Raw genomic sequence first — 18,547 nt, 5'->3', positions numbered from 1 at the left:
CCAGGCAAGGGTGGGGCAATTCCACCTCCAGCAAAGACATTTGGGAACCACGGCAACAGGCCCCTCCCCAGAAGATCAGCGAGAACAGCCAGCCAAGACCAAGTTTACCGATCAATGAGAACAGCAGAACTCCAGCGCTAGGGGAATACTGCACATAGAATTCATGGCTTCTTTACCATGATTCTGTAGTCTTTCAAAGTTAATTTTTTTTTTAACTGTCTTTTTTTCTTTTTTTTTTCTTTTTGAATTTTTCTTTTTCCCTTTTTCAACCAACATCTTATCAATCCCTTTTTTAAAAAAAAAAACATTTTTATTTTTCATTTTTAGAGTCATATTCTATCCCTTCATAGTAGTTACCCGTATTTTTGGCTTATATATATATAAGTTGTTCTCTCTTTAAAATTTTGAGATAGTTTCTTCTAACAGATCAAAATATACCCTAAATCTCTAGTATATGGTGTTTTCTATTCCCCTGCCTGATCACATCCTCTCCCTTTTTTTTTCTTTTTTTAAATCCTCTTCTTTCTTTTTTCAAACACCTTCTTATCAATTCCTTTTATAAAATTTTTTATAATTTCCATCTTTACAGTCATATTCCATCCCTTCATCATATCAACCCTTATTTTTGTTACATATATAAGTTTTTCTTTCTTTAAAATTTTGGGAGGCACTTTCTTCTAAAAGACCAAAATACACCCCAAATCTAGTGTGTGGCACTGATCTATATACCAGCCTGATCATATTTGATCACATTCTGGTTTTTTTGTTGTTGTTGTTTTGTTATGTTTGTTTTTGTTTTTATCTTTATCTTTTTCTTTTTTTTTTCTTTTTCTTTTTTCTCTCTTTCCCTTTCTTTTCCCACTGCTTCAGGTTTTTTCTGATTTGTTTAGAGTATATTTTCTGGGGACGTTGTTACTCTGCTAGCATTTTGTTCTCTCATTAATCTATTCTCCTCTGCACAAAATGACAAGACGGAAAAAATCACCTCAACAAAAAGAACAAGAGGTAGTACCGACTGCCAGGGACCTACTCAATACGGACATTAGTACGATGTCAGATCTAGAGTTCAGAATCATCACTTTAAAGATACTAGCTGGGCTTGAAAAAAATATGGAAGTTATTAGAGAAACCCTTTCTGGAGAAGTAAAAGAACTAAAATCCAACCAAGTAGAAATCAAAAAGGCTATTAATGAGGTGCAATCAAAAATGGGGGCGCTAACTGCTAGAATAAATGAGGCAGAAGAGAGAATCAGTAATATAGAAGATGAAATGATGGAAAATAAAGAAGCTGAGAAAAAGAGAGATAAACAACTACTGGATCACGAGGGCAGAATTCGAGAGATAAGCGATACCATAAGATGAAACAACATTAGAATAATTGGGATCCCAGAAGAAGAAGAAAGAGAGAGAGGGGCAGAAGGTATAATGGAGCAAATTATAGCAGAGAACTTCCCTAATTTGGGGAAGGAAACAGGCATCAAAATCCAGGAAGCACAGAGAACCCCTCTCAAAATCAATAAAAATAGGTCAACACCCCAACATCTAATAGTAAAACTTACGAGTCTCAGAGACAAAGAGAAAATCCTCAAAGCAGCTCGGGAGAAGAGATATGTAACCTACAAGGGTAGAAACATTAGATTGGCAACAGACCTATCCACAGAGACCTGGCAGGCCAGAAAGGACTGGCAGGATATATTCAGAGCACTAAATGAGAAAAATATGCAGCCAAGAATACTATATCCAGCTAGGCTGTCATTGAAAATTGAAGGAGAGATAAAAAGCTTCCAGGACAAACAAAAACTAAAGGAATTTGCAAACACAAAACCAGCCCTACAGGAAATCTTGAAAGGGGTCCTCTAAGCAAAGAGAGAGGCTAAAAGCAACATAGACCAGAAAGGAACACAGACAATATACGGTAACAGTCACCTTACAGGCAATACAATGGCACTAAATTCCTATCTTTCAATAGTTACCCTGAATGTAAATGGGCTCAATGCCCCAATCAAAAGACACAGGCTATCAGACTGGATTGAAAAACAAGACCCATCGATATGCTGTCTGCAAGAGACTCATTTTCGACCCAAAGACAGCCCCAGATTGAAAGTGAGGGGGTGGAAAACCATTTACCATGCTAATGGACACCAAAAGAAAGCTGGGGTGGCAATCCTTATATCAGACAAATTCGATTTTAAACCAAAGACTGTAATAAGAGATGAGGAAGGACACTATATCATACTTAAAGGATCTCTCCAACAAGAAGATCTAACAATTGTAAATATCTATGCCCCTAACATGGGAGCAGCCAATTATATAAGGCAATTAATAACAAAAGCAAAGAAACACATCGACAACAATACAATAATAGTGGGGGACTTTAATACCCCCCTCACTGAAATGGACAGATCGTCTAAGCAAAAGATCAACAAGGAAATAAAGACTTTAAATGACACACTGGACCAAATGGACTTTACAGACATATTCAGAACATTCCACCCCAAAGCAACGGAATACACATTCTTCTCTAGTGCCCATGGAACATTCTCCAGAATAGATCACATCCTAGGTCATAAATCAGGTCTCAACCGGTACCAAAAGATTGGAATCATTCCCTGCCTATTTTCAGACCACAATGCTTTGAAACTAGAGCTCAATCACAAGACAAAAGTTGGAAAGAACTCAAATACATGGAGGCTAAAGAGCATCCTACTGAAGAACGAATGGGTCAACCAGGAAATTAAAGAAGAATTAAAAAAATACATGGAAACCAATGAAAATGAAAACACAACTATTCAAAATCTTTGGGATGCAGCAAAGGCAGTCCTAAGAGGAAAGTATATAGCAATACAAGCCTTTCTCAAGAAGCAAGAAAGGTCTCAAGTACACAACCTAACCCTACACCTAAAGGCGCTGGAGAAAGAACAGCAAATAAAGCCTAAACCCAGCAGGAGAAGAGAAATAATAAAGATCAGAGCAGAAATCAATGAAATAGAAACTAAAAGAACAGTAGAACAGATCAACGAAACTAGGAGCTGGTTCTTTGAAAGAATTAACAAGATTGATAAACCCCTGGCCAGACTTATCAAAAAGAGAAGAGAAATGACCCAAATCAACAAAATCATGAATGAAAGAGGAGAGATCACAACCAACACCAAAGAAGTACAAACAATTATAAGAACATATTATGAGCAACTCTATGCCAGCAAATTAAATAACCTGGAAGAAATGGATGCATTCCTAGAGATGTACCAACTACCAAAACTGAACCAGGATGAAATAGAAAACCTGAACAGACCTATAACCACTAAGGAAATTGAAGCAGTCATCAAAAATCTCCCAAAAAACAAAAGCCCAGGGCCAGATGGCTTCCCAGGGGAATTCTACCAAACATTTCAAGAAGAATTAATACCTATTCTTCTGAAACTGTTCCAAAAAATAGAAATGGAAGGAAAACTTCCAAACTCATTTTATGAGGCCAGCATTACCTTGATCCCAAAACCAGACAAAGACCCCATCAAAAAGGAGAATTACAGACCAATATCCCTGATGAACATGGATGCAAAAATTCTCACCAAAATACTAGCCAATAGGATCCAACAGTACATTAAAAGGATTATTCACCATGACCAAGTGGGATTTATCCCTGGGCTGCAAGGTTGGTTCAACATCTGCAAATCAATCAATGTGATACAATACATTAACAAAAGAAAGAACAAGAATCATATGATCCTCTCAATAGATGCAGAAAAAGCATTTGACAAAGTACAGCATCCTTTCTTGATTAAAACTCTTCAGAGTATAGGGATAGAGGGTACATACCTCAATTTCATAAAAGCCATCTATGAAAAACCTACAGCGAATATCATTCTCAATGGGGAAAAACTGAGAGCTTTCCCCCTAAGGTCAGGAACGCGGCAGGGATGTCCACTATCACCACTGCTATTCAACATAGTATTGGAAGTCCTAGCCACAGCAATCAGACAACAAAAAGAAATCAAAGGCATCCAAATTGGCAAGGAAGAAGTCAAACTCTCACTCTTTGCAGATGATATGATACTTTATGTGGAAAACCCAAAAGACTCCACCCCAAAACTGCTAGAACTCATACAGGAATTCAGTAAAGTGGCAGGATATAAAATCAATGCACAGAAGTCAGTGGCATTCCTATACACCAACAACAAGACAGAAGAAAGAGAAATTAAGGAGTCGATCCCATTTACAATTGCACCCAAAACCATAAGATACCTAGGAATAAATCTAACCAAAGAGACAAAGGATCTGTACTCAGAAAACTATAAAATACTCATGAAAGAAATTGAGGAAGACACAAAGAAATGGAAAAACGTTCCGTGCTCATGGATCGGAAGAACAAATATTGTGAAGATGTCAATGCTACCTAGAGCAATCTACACATTCAATGCAATCCCCATCAAAATACCATCCACTTTTTTCAAAGAAATGGAACAAATAATCCTAAAATTTGTATGGAACCAGAAAAGACCCCGCATAGCCAGAGGAATGTTGAAAAAGAAAAGCAAAGCCGGCGGCATCACAATTCCGGACTTCCAGCTCTATTACAAAGCTGTCATCATCAAGACAGCATGGTACTGGCACAAAAACAGACACATAGATCAATGGAACAGAATAGAGAGCCCAGAAATGGACCCTCAACTCTATGGTCAACTCATCTTTGACAAAGCAGGAAAGAATGTCCAATGGAACAAAGACAGTCTCTTCAACAAATGGTGTTGGGAAAATTGGATAGCCACATGCAGAAGAATGAAACTGGACCATTTCCTTACACCACACACAAAAATAGACTCCAAATGGGTGAAAGACCTCAATGTGAGACAGGAGTCCATCAAAATCCTAAAGGAGAACACAGGCAGCAACCTCTTTGACCTCAGCCGAAGCAACTTCTTCCTAGAAACATCGCCAAAGGCAAGGGAGGCAAGGGCAAAAATGAACTATTGGGACTTCATCAAGATAAAAAGCTTTTGCAAAGCAAAGGAAACAGTCAACAAAACCAAAAGACAACCGACAGAATGGGAGAAGATATTTGCAAATGACATATCAGATAAAGGGCTAGTATCCAAAATCTATAAAGAACTCATCAAACTCAACACCCAAAGAACAAAGAATCCAATCAAGAAATGGGCAGAAGACATGAACAGACATTTTTCCAAAGAAGACATCCAAATGGCCAACAGACACATGAAAAAGTGCTCAATATCGCTCGGCATCAGGGAAATCCAAATCAAAACCTCAATGAGATACCACCTCACACCAGTCAGAATGGCTAAAATTAACAAGTCAGGAAATGACAGATGTTGGCGGGGATGCGGAGAAAGGGGAACCCTCCTACACTGTTGGTGGGAATGCAAGCTGGTGCAGCCACTCTGGAAAACTGTATGGAGGTTCCTCAAAAAGTTGAAAATAGAGCTACCATATGATCCAGCAATTGCACTACTGGGTATTTACCCCAAAGATACAAAAGTAGGGATCCGAAGGGGTACGTGCACCCCGATGTTTATAGCAGCAATGTCCACAATAGCCAAACTGTGGAAAGAGCCAAGATGTCCATCAACAGATGAATGGATAAAGAAGAGGTGGTATATATATATATATATATACAATGGAATATTATGCAGCCATCAAAAGGAATGAGATCTTGCCATTTGCAACGACGTGGATGGAACTGGAGGGTATTATGTTGAGTGAAATAAGTCAAACAGAGAAAGACATGTATCATATGATCTCACTGATATGAGGAATTCTTAATCTCAGGAAACAAACTGAGGGTTGCTGGAGTGGGGGGTGGGGTGGGAAGGATGGGGTGACTGGGTGATAGACACTGGGGAGGGTATGTGCTCTGGTAAGCGCTGTGAATTGTGCAAGACTGTTGAATCTCAGATCTGTACCTCTGAAACAAATAATGCAATATATGTTAAGGAAAAAAAAAAAAGAAGAAGAAGAAGGTAGCGGGAGGGGAAGAATGAAGCGGGGGAAATCGGAGGGGTAGACGAACCATGAGAGACGATGGACTCTGAAAAACAAACAGGGTTCTAGAGGGGAGGGGGGTGGGAGGATGGGTTAGCCTGGTGGTGGGTATTGAGGAGGGCACATTCTGCATGGAGCACTGGGTGTTATGCACAAACAATGAATCATGGAACACTTCATCTAAAACTAATGATGGAATGTATGGGGATTAACATAAGAATAAAAAAAAAACTAGGAAAAAAAGGAAAAAAAAAAAAAAAAAACTAGTGCTTCAGACCTAGGAAATAAGTAGAAAAAAATAAATCCACTACAAAAATGAAGGTCATACAGGAGGTAACTAATGAAAAACTGACTCTAAAAAAATAAGGTTCATCAAGGTATAGCTTGACAGAAGTTGAGAAAAATTAAATTGAAAGGTACAAAGAATTTTTAAGAGATTATAGAGAAAACAGACAGATATGAAAGGCAGATGAAAGACATCCAACATTAGCATAACTGGTATTCTTGAAGGAAGGAACTAGATACGTGGAATAGAAAACATTTGGAAGATATTAAGACAACTTTCCTGAAATAAAAGAAATTTTACGCATAGAAAGGGCATATATGCCATGTCTCAGGAAATCTAATACAGAAAAACATCACTGAAACAATAGTCTAGGGACATTACTGGATTTTGAAGACGAAGATTTCTAAGTGCAAGAACTCAAGGAATATAGTTTTCATAAACCTTTTTCTGAAAAACTACTAGATGAAGAACTATGGCCTACCAGAGATGGAGAAATTTCTCCAAAAAAGTCGACTAGTGCTGAGTACTGAATCCACCTCTGTGGGGGAGGGAAGGCGAAAAGGAAGGATGACAAAAGTAAGCAGTTGAAGATGGATCTAATATTAATTGTCTGAACAAGTCATACCAGCATTGGACCTTTACTGAAATTTAATGAAAAAATTTCTTTTATTTTATTGGTGCTTTTTGTTCTGGCAAAAATTTTCACCAGGCTATATTCTGAATCCAAAGAATCTTGATTTGTTTACTAAAATTACAATATGGCTCATAAAGACAAAATTATATTTTGGTTATGACTTCCAATGTCATCAATGACTCCAAGTTTCTATTAGTAGTAATTAACATTTATTTTACTAAGTTCCAGAGAACATTTCTCAAGTACCTTATTGAAATAAATTTATTATAGATTTTCATTGGAGATATAATTGAGAGCAGCATAGCCTGGACAGCCTGCAGGAGACAAAAATCTAACAGGTCAGCATGCTGAAAGAGCTCATGCATTTTGGGCTTTAGATGTCCCAGAAAGACTCTTATGCTATTTACTCATAAATTCTGCCATTACCTTAAAAACCAGAATACCCTGGCATCTAAACAAAAGCACAACCTACTAGGGGACAGACTCATACACTGTCTGTTTGTCTTACAAAAGGGTTTGCTTTCATTTTTTAATTCTGGTGTAAGTTTTAACTTAAAATGAATACTGAAAGTAACTTTCTCTTTCATACATTATAGTTCTAATATTATAGCTTTCTAAGTTTCTGTCTTCTCGCCATTGTCTTAAAAGATGGTAACAGCTGCTTTTGGACAACTATGATTCAATGTTGCATCAAAATGTCTGGCTGATTCTCTTAAAAACCACACTTCAGCCTACTCTGCATTAAACTATGTCCTTCAAAAATAACTTTGAAGCTCATAGCCAAGACATCCTAAAGAGATGACAACAACTAAATGTATAGGTATCCTAGAACAGAAAAAGGACATTCAATTTTTAAAAATAAAGGATTTCTGAATAAAAGTATGGACCTCAGTTAATAATGTTTAAAATTCATTAAACATTAAAGTTAATAACATTAAAGTTCATTAATTTTAACAAATGTACCATACTAATATGTTAATGATAGGGGAAACTAGGTCCAGGGGCATATAAGAAATCTCTGTACTATCTTAATAATTTTCCTATAAATCTAACACTGTTCTAAAAATAAAGTTTATTTTTAAAAAACTGAATCAAAGAAGTAAAAGAAGTAAGCTAGATTTCAATAGCAGGTAAATGATAAACTAAATCGTGGCATTTTTGTTCAATTGTTTATTATGCACTTTAGAAAAATAATTTTGAAAATGTAGCAACATAAAAATGACATAAAACAAAAAAATGAAATGTTCAAAGGTATAATTTAACTATGTAAAAACATTTATGAAAAGATTGAAGGGGAACAGCTAAAAAATGGTGTTAATTATTACGAGTGATTTTTTCTCATTTTCTAAACTTCCTTTAATATTGTAATATTTTTTAATTAAAAAATATAGAAACATTTACTATAATCTAATAAAAACCTGTGATGCCCTGTACTGGTTGCCCACCCTACATTTATTCCCCCTCTTCATCCTTTCTAACAGAAACCTAATCTTTTTCATATGGGGGACTCATTTCATCTTCAACTCCAGAGGCAGATCTTCATTATTCTAATAAAATCAGGGAATGGTTCCCCTGGAGACTGTGATCAGTATCATGGCTGATAGACAGGCTTTTCCCCTTCCTTGCTTGATGTGATCAAGAAGGCATGTAGTCTGACCATACTGGCAGCCGTCTTCACTACCATAGAGAATCTACTACTAGATCACTGAAGACAGCAAAGGGCCAACGTCCTCAAGTCACTGAGCCCCGTAGCCTGCACAACCTCTGGATTCCCACTTATGTAACATAATATGTTCCCTTACTATTTAAATCATTTTGGGTCAGGGTTTTCCATCACTTGGTGCTAAAAGCATCCTAACTAATATAAAATACTTTAAAATATCTTCCATGAGAAGCAAACTTCTCTTTCCTGTCCTTCACTCTGCAATAAAAAATGTAACACTCTTATTACCAAAACTAAAATCTCAGGACTGCTCACATCATGTATCTTGCAGGTATTCACTACATATTGACAAGGTACTATTGGTTCTAGAGCATAAAAATATTATAAGTAGGTCCTTCCCTAAGCAATATATTTCTACCTTAAAGGTACTCCCTTTATGGCTTCCATATTCAAGTAGGCCCACAAAACATATACCACGTTCATTTCACCTTCATGGACTATAGTAGCAAGGCCAGGAAGCCACCCTGTCCTCCAGAGTAGATCTCTCTCCTCAGTGCTATCACTTTCTGGCCCATGCCACTTTCTAGCTGTGTCATAGTGCGTTAGGTACATCTCTTCTTCTCTACCAACAGATGAAGAGGATCATCCTAAAGAGAATAAACATTATTTTGTATCTTACACTGACACTTGTTCATCTTAGGTACCCAAAACATAATGGTTTAGTGAATAAATGAATAAATGAATTGATGCTTTTGAGCCTGGAAAAAGGACATACAATTCCTCCTTGAAACTCCAAAGGAAAACTAAAAAAATTGGAAGATAGTAAAAACAAACAAATAAAACCCAAAGACATGTATTTAGGTATCTAGAGTCTTTTCAAAACTAGCTGCCGCATTAGCAAAATTATTAGTATTAGCATTTCAAAAATATCAGGGGGAAAAAAAGGCCTCCTACTATTGCTTTCATTCAAAATTGAACTTTCATCACTTATTAGTGTGGAAAATATCTTCTCTTCAATTATGAGTTGCCAGTTTAGGAAGATAAGAAAAAGAAATAAAAGTTATAGGGATTAGAAAGGAAGAAACAAACTTGTCATTACTTACCAATGATATGACTACCCACATGGAAAATCCAAAGGAAACTATGTCCAAAGTATTAAAATTAATAAGGGGATTTAGCAAGATGGCTGGATACAGGATTAATATACAAAAGTTAATTGTAATTCTATACGCAGGTATCAAAAAGTTAGAAAATGCAACTTAAAATGCCTATTCTTTAGAAGTTAACATTAATAACATGAAAAAACAAGTCATAAACTGCAAAGAAGATATTTTCCCTACCAGTAACTGCTAAAACGATTACTTCCTAGAACACTGTTTTAACTCCAAAAAATCAAGTAACAGCCCAATAAAAAATGAATGCTAAAATGAGGGGGTGAAAGTTTAAGTAGAAACAGAATAATTGGATAACCTCAAAAAAACCTTCCCCCAAATCTAATAATTACAAGGGGAAAACAGTTAAGTTAGGGATTCTGGCAGGTACTTCCTTAGCCAAGTGGTCAAAGTTAACATCACCAGTAATACACAGTGACATCATGTACTCCCTGATATGACGCACATTGCCTCTGTGTTCTCCTTCCCAATGATGCCTAATCTCAGTCTAATCATGAGAAAATGTTAGACAAATCCAAGCTGAGAAACATTCTACAAAATCACTGACCAGTACTCCTCGAAAGTGTCAAGGTCATGAAAGACAAGGCTGACAAATTGTCACAAACTGGAACAGCTGCAGCAACGTGACAGCTAACTGCAGTGTAGGACTCTGGACCAGTTTCTCAAATAGAAAAAGGATGTTAGTGGAAAAACTTGTAAGATTTGAATAAGTTCTATACTTTTATTTAATAGTATCATACCAAGATTAATTTCTTGGTTTTCATAAATATTCTGTGGTAATGTAAGATGTTAACATAAGGAGAAGCTGGCTAAAGGTATATAGGAACTCTCTGTATCGTTTTGCAATTTCTGAAAATTTATCTAAACAAAAACGTAACTGTGAAAAAAATGTAAAAGATACGAAGACATTTTCCAGAAAACATAATGACCATAAATATATGAAAAGATGCAATCTCATTAGTAATTGGGAAAATATAAATTAACATCACAACATACCATTTTACACCCACTTGAATGGCAAAAATGGAAGAGTCTAACTATATCCAGTGTTGATAAGAATGTGAAGCAACAGACACTCTTACATACTACTGGGAGAACTAAAAACAGGCACGGCCACTTTGCAAAATGGTTTGGCTATAAAGTTGTAAAGTTTAACATGCACATATGTGTGATGCATTAATTTTACTCTTAAGTAGAGTCTAGAGAAACTTTAGTTAGTAAGCAATGGAATGATCATAGGAGCATTAATTCTAATAGCAAAACTTTAGTTCAACCCAAATATCCATTGATAGATAAATAAATTGTGGTGTATTTCAAGAGATGGAAATGTTATGAATTAAAATGAATGAAATATATTTATTAATGTTAAATGAAAAAAGCAAGTCACAGAAGAATATATGTAGCATGGTATTTTTTGTAAGGTTGAGAAACAAGCAAAACTAATACTTTTAGGGATAATAAATATGGGTAAAGTATAAAGAAAAGCACATTTTGATTAGCATGTTTGAGAAAGTGGTTACTTCTTGGGGAAAAAACTAGCGGTTAGGACAGAGAGGAACACAGCGTGCTTCAACAATACTGTGGTATATTTCTTAATCTGGGTGGTGAGTTCATGGGTTGGTTTTAATATCAGTACTCAAAAATTACATAAGTGTTACATATATACTTTTATCTGTGAAACACACTTTGCAATGAATGTTAACAAATATTTAAAAACCAATATTTTAGACAAATATACACCAAACCCTTAATAGTGATTATTTCTGGGGGTGAAATTTTAGAAGTTTACTTTCAGTGGTACGTTTTAAATAATTTTAATGGTAAATATATAATATGTACGTATTTCAAAAAATTAAAAATTTTTCCAAATTTTGATAATAGTTTTGAGATAGAGAGCTTTCTTCATTAGAGTAATTTATAATGATTACCTCCTCAATATTTCTCACTCACCAGAATTCCTCCACAAATACGGTTCCCATGCACAATCAATGACATTACAACTGGGTCCTACTGTAGAATCAATGGGGACAATGCCGAAACAACATTCCTAACTTCCTGTAGTTAATAGGGAGGGTGTGTTTGTGTGTGTGTGTGTAAATATTTTATATAAATAAGCATTAGGTCCGGGTCACTTATTGAGGGGAAGGGACCAGCTACAGATACAAGAAATTAAGCAAAAGAGTCCCTCAAATTGGCCTCTTTGCCTCAGAGAAAATAGGAACACTTAACAGTCAAAATTAGTGTTTGAAACCATCCATCCTCCTGTCTCCACCACATATTGTTATAAAGTTTTAGCCTTAAAACTAGGCCATCCACAGGAGGACATACATTCTTGTAGTGATTATCACTCAAACAAATGCTCTCACGCATATTGGTTCATGCTGGAAACTGCATGCAAACAGGTACAATGGTATCAGATCCTTGAGAACCTGCAAGTGGAGGACAATCCATCATCAACTGCACCTGGAGCCCAGAAGTTGTGTTAACAACACACAGTAAAGAAGAAGTGTGGCAAATACAACATGCCTTTGGCTGTATGTGTTATATATTATTTTCTATAATGAGGAGGAGAGAACACATTATTTTCCCTTTTTCTGCCTCATTATCATGACAAAGCAGGAAGCAGCATGTAAGGAATGGGGATGTTAGGAAAAGTGGGCAGATCAATGAAAACAGCAGAATGTGGAAAAGAAAAAAGGCTCAACAATAGGGAAGGCCTTGAAGATTGAGACAGAAGAACCAAATGTTGATGTGAAGGGGGAAAGAGGACGAACGCGTTTAAGGAGTATAAGAGAAGGCTGATGGTAGCTCGGGTCTCTCATACTTTGAAATGGCATTTTCAAGAAGATGCATGAGAAATTGTGGATGAAGCTGACGACCACGGAGGAAGTGTTCATGATTGCCCAAAGCTCAAGGGAAAGAACAGTTTGATAACCAAAGCCTGGCTCAGGACCATTCTCCTCCATCCCTTTTACTTTTGCTCTGCTTTGACCAGAATGCTCTCAATGTTGAAGACCTAGCTTTTCCCAAAGCTGATCCTTAGAGGCCACCAGGTGGAGCCCAACAGTCACAAAAAAAAAAAGAGCCCCCTCCTCAGCCTGATTTGCTTTTTGTCTATCAGCCAGCTAAAGCCATACTCTCTGAAAAGGACTTATAAAGTCTAAGTTTCAAGTTCAGAGGATTATATAACTCAGCCTCTTCTTCAGAAGAGTCTTCAGATAAGGAACACACTCTTGATAAGGTGAAGTATTCCTTCTGCACAGAGGGAAAGATTGGATAGAGCTATTTTTCATTTGCTAATCTTGTAGGCTATGCCTCAATAAAACTAATTCCTCCTGTCTGTTTTTTTTACCATCCTAGTTACCATCTCATTCTCTACTAGATACAAGTTAATATAATTTAATGACCACCTCCCCAATTCATAGCTACCTCCTAAGAAATTCAGTATCTATCGAAACTGAATGGAATAGTAAAAGTATCGTATTTGCTCCCAACAGTCAATAAATATTTCTAATTGTCTCATAACTGGCACCTGACGGGTCAAAGCTGGGAGATGAAGATACCAGAACGGACAACGCCCTCCCCCCTCCCCCACCCCCCCGACCAACCACTTCCCTCCTTCACCACAATCCCTTCATCTCACCCAGTCACCTTTCCCCAGTGGAAGCTGCTGTCCTTTGCTTTCATTAAAATGAGCAGCACTGTGACCCCTTCTCTATTCCTCATTTCAACAGCCTCCCATTAAGCCTAGACAACCCCATGTTCAACCCAAAATTTCTCAATCCTGCTATACCTGCACTGACCTATTTATTTTTCCTCCTCCCCATCCCTTAAAGCTACCAAAGAAGTTTGCTAGAGCAAATAATATAAATATGTCTATTTGCTCTAGGTCAGATCACGTTATATATCTGCAGTTAGTCTAAAGTGTTGCCAAGACACACTATCATGGTCATTACAAGAGTCCCTATAAAACTTTTCCATTCTCTTCAAGATTTATCCTTCCATATTCAAGAAGAAACCATGACAAATCCAGGAGAAAGTGACCACGATATCTCCATGTTCATAACCTCCTGGAAGGGAAGGCTGTGACTATAAACTCTGGACTTTAGGATAGCAGATTTCACAAAGGTCTGAGAAAATACAGGCATGAATTTCACCATAAGAGTTTCTAAAGGGAAAGATGATTTAAGAGGATTGGGAAGCTCTTAAAACTGTAAATCTGATTACATAATTACAAATCATTCCAGTGAGGAAACCAATGTGGCTTTTTAAGTATCCTGGACAAGAGTCTCGTACCAAATAGGAAAAGTACTAAATATGTTGTGATGTATAACAATCAGCAGTGATCCCTAAAAGCCAGCAAGGGTTCACTGAGAACAGCTTACCTTTAGGTTTTTGTTAGTATTACAGGACTAAGATTCATGCAAATGTGGCAGATATGACGTACAGAGGTAACCAAGGCTGAATTGAGATCTTTCATGACAGCTCGAAGAACAAGATGAAAAATAACTTTCTAACACCCAAAGGTCTCCAGTACTGTAACAGTCTTTGGTCTCCCCTTAGGGGGAGGCGCCAAAGTTCCACTAGGGCTGCCAGAGAAGCAATGCTTACATGGAAGGGGACACTGAGTATCCTTGTCCTAAAGGAACTCATGGCCAAGTAGATGACTTCCACAAGCAATTACAATACAAATAGGCCAGAGCTACGATAATGGTAGTATTACAAACTATGGGAGCACCCAGGAGGGAGGACTCAGGGAACATTTTTCAAGTGGACAAAGGAGTTAAGTTTAAAAGTTGAGTATTTCACTAAACAAACAGCAGGGAGAAGAGAAATCCACTGCTGGGAAAGCAAGCGTAGTGTGCAAACGTCTGGAACTACGAACACACACAGTCAGCTTGGGAAACGGCAAGCGATGAGAGAAGGGAAAGACAGGAGCTGAGCCTGCTCGCAGTGCATCGGGATGAAATGCCACTGTCGTCTCCCCAACACTCAAGTCAGAGACCTGGTTCCCGAGGTTCTATCCTTCTCGTTCATGCCCCATTTCTAATTGGTCATCACCTCTGGGAGAATTCACCTTCCTCAGCCTCTCTGAATCTTTTCATTCCTTTTGCTTCCTTCACTGCAATTCATTTACTTTGGGTTCTCCAGATCTCCTCTGTGCTAATACAATAGCCTGTTACGACTGCTTGCTTTCAGTCCTGTCCCCTCCCGTTCACTCTGGACTCTCTGTCTGAGTGATCTTTCAGCAAAGAGGCTTCCGTTTTCCCAGAAACAATCCTAGATTTCTCCCTTCACCCATGTCCGGTAAACTTCCACAAAACTACTTTATTCCTATGGAAGAACTTACAACATTCTGCTTCATACTACAGCTAGAGCTAAAGAGACAGGCCATTCGGTCTGTCTGCTTTATCCACACTCGCTCCCAGAGACTCAAGTCCCACAGTCCCTGCTGACTGGGCAGTGGGCATAGGACCTTGGACCATTACCTCTGGTTAAAACTACTGATCAGGGCAAATAACTGTCTCAAGCTAGACCAATAAGATTTTCTACCCTAGAAATTCTGTATCGTGATCTAGACTTCAGTATGTGACCTGCAGAGGACAGGCAGTGCCATTTGGGGGCCTTGTACGCTTTTGAGCAGGCAGACGGCTACTGTGTAGAGTGATGCAGAATAATACAGCTCATGTGCAGAAAGGGGTACAGAAAAGATGCCAGGTAGGTGGCTGGACTTGTCAGGATTGTCAAGAGAGAAGCTGTGATTCTTTTGCCACCTTGTTAGTTTTGAGATCCTCATGAGGCCTGCCTCCATTTCCTGCCCTCGGGTTTAGGAGAACCACCAGTTTCTTATATTAATTTCCACTTTTATTTAAATTAGCTCAAACAGGATTCCATTTCTTAGAATCAAATTAATCCTGTGACATTTAAGTACAAGTCCTTCTGTGTTAGGCTATAATTTCTTTGAATAAGGAAACCATACCTTGTTTACCTTTGTATTTCTCACAAAATATAGCAGAGTGACTTAAACATAGTTGATCAATGCCTGTCTCATGAACTGTATTTATCTACAGAAGAAGTAAATGACCTTGGGCTTGAATAATTAGTAGCAATGACAAAGACAGAAGAAGTTCAAAACTTTTTAAGAGCAGAGTGTAGGGGCAGGGAAAAAATTCAGAAGGAAGTCACTTTTGGGTTGCTAACCTCAGCTTTTGGGCAGAGTTTCTGGGGAAGTTGACCACAAACACCCACAGCAAGCACCACCTTTACATTCCTGGTCCAAACCTGGCAAGATGAGAGAGGAAGCCCAAGCAGTCCTAGCACAGCATGTTCTGACTGGGAAACAGTGACCTCAGTCCCTAAAGATCAGTAACTGATAGCCAGAACAAAATGGCAAGGCGACCCCCAACAGGCTCAACAGCTGCAGCCTGCACCCCTCAGGAGAGACACGCCATCTGAGAACTTCATCAGGAGAGCCTGCCATATTTTCTTTCTTTCTTCAGATAAATTTTCTCTTCTTCACTAAGATCTTAAAAGGCATATTTCCATAAATGACAACTTTTGCTGTCTCTATACTAAGAAGGTAGAGAAAAACTTAGTTGTGTTTCCATGCAAGTATAAGAACCTTCAAATATTTTTATTTTGAGAAGTACATGATTAATATATGGCCATTATTTTTAAATGTTCTCTCTTACAAATGTCCTTGCTACTTCAAAGGCTTGACTCCTTTTTCAACTATTGTTGTAATTTACCCACAAGGAAAAGAGTTCTTGATGAAGTAATGGCTCAGCTGTGAAAAAGGAACCTTTAAGACCATTCCAGCAATAAGAGAAACTCACATCATGAAGATTTCTTGACTACACCCTTACAACTTGACGACTAAGGAAGTAGTCCAATCAAGTACACACAATGGGATAAGACAGAAAGGCAGATAAAAGACAAGGCTGGATTTCCTGCTTTGATGTGAAAGTCTTTCCTTTTCACTGCCAAGCAGAGTGTGGCAGGCACAATCATCAGGGGCCAGGTGGCACAGCCATTATCAGGCCTTTGGAGCTGATGGTGAGAGACTGGCAAGCCTCAGAGAAGGACTATGTAGGACTCAAGGGGTTGACGTCACTTTTGGATAACGAGTTAGGCTTAAAAATGATGATATTGCAATCACTTCACTTGAGAGCAAAAAAGAAAGTAGAATTGTTCCTGAGCGGCTCTGAGATCATATAAATCACACTGATCTTCACATCACTGAAAAAGTGGCACAGGACAGTGTTTCTTAAATGGCATGAGGTTTAACACACAGATTTGATTTAGCTTACTTTGTTAGGCATAAGAGGCTAAGTATAGAACAAATCTGATAAAAGCAATACATAGTGGCCATCTATTCAGTGTTGGTACTCATAACCACAGGACATTCCCATAAGGGCCCATCCTGTACATGTCAGATGACCAGCAAGCAAGTCACCAAACTGGCTTAAAAGCATCAGAATAAACTTTTCTAGCTTGTATACCTTTATTTTCATTTTGTGTGATGCATAAACCAGACACCATCTTAAAGGGCTAAAAATACAGCTAAAACTTACTATTGCCTTTCTTTCAAAATGAATACAACTGTAAGAAGAAAACAGATACAGCTTTTGATCAAACAGCTGGGTCCAGCAGTTTCTTCAGATCAAAATGAATTGGCTATCCATGATGCTCTGTGACCTCATAACCTATATTTAAGTTAAACTGATTTCTGACACCTCCCATAAAAATATGGTACCCTTTCCTACTTATAGTCAGGTAATTTAATTTTTAATGTCATAAGTAAAACCTATGAAAGATCAATACCAAAAAAGCACATCATTAAAATATACTTTCATATTTTTTTTTGCAAAATAATACATTTATTACATATGATTGGCAGATAGTTGTTGCTGATATATTATTCTCTCAATGTTTATGGAAAATTTCAAAATAAAAAATTTTATACATCATACAATACACCATGCAATCACAGGGGTCTTTGAAGATCTCCAAACATTTTTTGAGCTGACCGACTTTCACCTGCGAGACTTGGTCCCAGCCTTGAAACTGCGGGAGGGTAAGTTTGCCACCCAAGGTGGCTGGAATTTTCCCAGCCGTAAGGAAGAGATTTTTAACTTGAGATGAGAGGCCTTTTCTAAAGGGACTGATAAAGCCCCTGAAAGCAGAAAGGAGAGGAGACAGGGCAGAGGGGACTGGGGCTGAATCAGAGGGTCTCCAGGGGGAGGACAAAGAGCCCTCTCTAACACCAGCATTCCTCTGTGCTCACCATCAGGGGAAGGACTGCCCTATAACAGCAGTGTGTAGCTCTGAAGAAAGAACTCTCTTCTAGTAATTTCCAGAACCTGAAGAGGGGGCCCAGCACGACCCTCGAATGGACCCTGGAGCACCCAGGATGCCAGGGAGGTACTTGCCCTTGGGTTAATGAGAAGTCCTGGCTAATGGTCCCTGGACCTGGAAGGCACCAGTCAGGTTGTTTTGCAGGGACAGCCCTTGACTAAGACAGCTGTGCCCGCACGACCACACTGGAATTGGTCACACGAGCTCCACAGTGACCAGCCCAGAACTGTGTGTCCTGGCCCCAGTGTTTGAAAGACACAAAGTGGACACCCATCTTGATGTTGGAGAACACGTGGGTGACCTGAAAGCAGACATTGTTGTTCCACTGCTGGATGGGAACGGGCATAGCAGAGAATTTATCCAGGACAGTCTGGCTGGCATCAGTCAGACACAAATCTCAATCCTGCCACTATCCAGCAGCTCTGGCCACAAATCCT

General features: G+C 38.2%; 1 protein-coding gene across 1 annotated transcript in view; it reads right to left on the bottom strand.

Annotated features, from left to right (window-relative positions):
• Window positions 1-18,547, bottom strand: part of DIS3L2 (DIS3 like 3'-5' exoribonuclease 2) — a 349,227-nt gene that overhangs the window by 175,745 nt on the left and 154,935 nt on the right. The window lies entirely within an intron of this gene.

This window comes from Neomonachus schauinslandi, chromosome 3 (genome assembly GCF_002201575.2).
Source record: "Neomonachus schauinslandi chromosome 3, ASM220157v2, whole genome shotgun sequence".
Lineage (NCBI taxonomy): Eukaryota > Metazoa > Chordata > Mammalia > Carnivora > Phocidae > Neomonachus > Neomonachus schauinslandi.
The sequence above is the reverse complement of the archived record's forward strand: the minus strand, read 5'-3'. Positions and strand labels throughout refer to the sequence as shown.